Below are 2980 nucleotides of genomic sequence, written 5' to 3'. Positions count from 1 at the left end.
GGAACCATTTTGACGGAACCACCTCCAAATGAAACGGAATCACTAGCAGCCGAATGGGTGGATCAACTTGATGCAGATCAAAGAATTTGTTGATCTTATATATCCAATCATCAACATTGGTTCCATCAAAGCGAGCGACCTTAACCCGAAGGTTTTTGAGAATGGAATTCACCTCACGTCCATCCTTCGAGATCTCCGAACGCCGACTTGTCTCCCGTGCCGCACTTCTTTCACCTCCGTTCGTTGGTGAATTCGATGACAACACTTGAGCCAATCTCTCCTCAATCACAGCTTTGAGTTCGTTCATCTGTGACTCTGCTCTTTGATCCCACTTGAGGTCCATTGCCTGAAGGAGTGCGGCCAGTTCTTCATTCTTCATCCTGAGAAACAATGAAAGCCCCAATTGATAGTATCAGGTCCTCTTCGAGACAGGACTAATCTCCCAAAGCAATAAATTGCAATTTCATTCAAAGCATAAGGAAAAAACCCATACAAGAGTTCAAATATTATATATGCAGAAAAACCAAAATTACAGAGATAATTCAGCTCCTCTAACAGAATTGGTTTGTCTCGAAATTCCCTCAGCTTCTAACGGCCATCACAAAGTCCTGGAGCCACTTGGGTTTCACGCGCACCCTCTGTTCACGCGTTGTAGATTCCAGCATCTCTTCTGGCTCGATACTCTACATCGCGTGAACAGAGGGTGCGCATGAAACCCAAGTGGCTCCAGGACTTTGTGTTGGCTTGGATTGAGTCTGTAGCTTGTTTTGTAACTCCTTCCTGACCGAGCCACTCCTTCACACTCAAGCCACCTCTTTTGGGTCTATTTCTATTGGGCTTTCTCTTTGGGCTGTGCTATCATACAGGCTCGGCGAAACAGCCGGTCACACTAAAGCTGACATTCAAAAAGGCATGCAGGCCAAGTAATATAATTATAAGCTTAGTTGGAACCCAGTCACAACTAGTGTTCTCTATGATAATAGTCTTGTAACGCCCTGGATAGCCAAGACCGTTACACTGTGTGTTTATAAAGTGCCAGACTTGCTAATCAAGTCATTAAAGTAAAAGCGTGTTATTGAAACAGTAGAGGAACTACGGTTAAAAGTGTTTTGGTCTCAAAAGTTACGTTTTCATTACTAAACATTGTTTATTTACATGGGATCCCAAAAATGAAAGTTTAAAAAGCCATTTACAAAAGTTACAAAGTTTAAATACATTGACTGGCCATAATAAAGCAAAAACGAGCAGTTAGGTAATTCCCTGTCCTGACACACTCCTCGACCATGGTGATCGAACAGCTGGCTATGTACATTTCACCGCTGAGCTCTCCACCTCAGGCCTGGTCCAGCTTGCTCTCGCCCTTACCTGCACCACGAAGCACCCGTGAGCCAAGGCCCAGCAAGAAAACACAGCAACAACAGAGCATGAACAATTAGCAAACAAGTCAATTACACATATAGCATCTCATAAACTCAAGTATTTCATATAATAAGCATCTCAGCTCATAATACATAATGCACAGACGATAACCAGGGCTAGCGCTCACAGGCTGCTCCCTCTGTTATCCTATTGCTTCTAGCTCCCAGTGGCCAATTCGCACCCCGTGCGCTAAAATCATGTACGGTACTCTTAGATCGCTTTTACGTGTCCCTTGGCATAATACCAACAATGACACAATACAACTCTCGGGAGCACTTAGTCCCATTACAATCATACATTCGGGTGCAGTTTTCTTACCTTTCAATTCACTGGTTTTCGATGCCACGTAGCCGCAAGCACGGTCCTCTACCCCGAGCCTCTCCAAAGTCCTAATCACAACACAAATAAAACATTCTTTGTCACTAACCAATCCAAAACTACCATCCCGGAACCTAACCCACACTCTCGGAACCCCCAAAACCTTAAAACTATACCCCGGAGACATCCCCCGAACCCCCGGAGCAAAGGGCCAAAATTGCCAAAATTGATGTCCTGAAATTGGCCTTGTGCCGCGGCACAGCTTTATTGTGCCGCGGCACCCAGCAAGTCAGGGGCCGCGTGCCGCGGCACGCTAAAACTGTGCCACGGCGCGCCTTCGCAGGCCCAGAATTTTGGGTTTTCCTTCGCGTTTTTCCCGAGCCTAACTCACTCCAAATCACCCCAAACTCCATCCTAAGTCCCAAAACCAACTCTAGATCCTTAATAAACCCCACAGCAACCTAGAAACATCATACTCAAGCCCATTCGCACAACTATTCCCAAGATTCACTCTTGAGTTTCATGCTTTGTAACTCAAACCAGAGAATTAAAAACAACTTAAACCCAAACACGAACCACACTCCAAACTCCCTAAACCTTAACAGAAATAAGCCTAATAATTACACAGAAACCTTACCTTGAGTGGTGAGTCCAACCTCTAGCTTTAAACCTCCTTCCCCTTTGATTACCCAATTCTGAGTTCATACAAAACCAGCCACCAATTTGTTTCAATTCACACTTATCAACCAAAAGTCAGACTTGAAACTTAGATATACCATAACCAAAATCTTACGTCTGAATATTCTTGGCTTAAGCTTGATTTTGATTACTTCAACCCTCTTGATTTTCCTTCCAAGACTCAAATTCAGCTTCCTTCTTCTTCTTTTCTTTTTCTCTATTTCTAGGTCTCCATATTCAGCATAAATCAATCATGCCCCAACTGAAATAACGTTTATGATCTTTTCCCTTCAGCTAATGGTCATTTATCCTACCAAATGACTATTCTACCCTTCCACTAATACCCCTTCCTAACTAACCTCCAAGGCCATACTCGTCCTTTTACCAGCTTTGCAATTCTACCACTTTCCCCATAAAACCTGTTACTCTCTATGGTTACTAATAGGTACGCAGGTTACCAAATTACCAGTTACCACTATCTAGCTTCCTAGGACCGTCTCGGCACGTGCATCACATTGGTATCACAGCACCCACGTGGTACGATTCACACATCATAATTATCACA

This window comes from Humulus lupulus, chromosome 3, assembly GCF_963169125.1.
Source record: "Humulus lupulus chromosome 3, drHumLupu1.1, whole genome shotgun sequence".
Lineage (NCBI taxonomy): Eukaryota > Viridiplantae > Streptophyta > Magnoliopsida > Rosales > Cannabaceae > Humulus > Humulus lupulus.
This window is presented reverse-complemented; position numbering follows the sequence as displayed.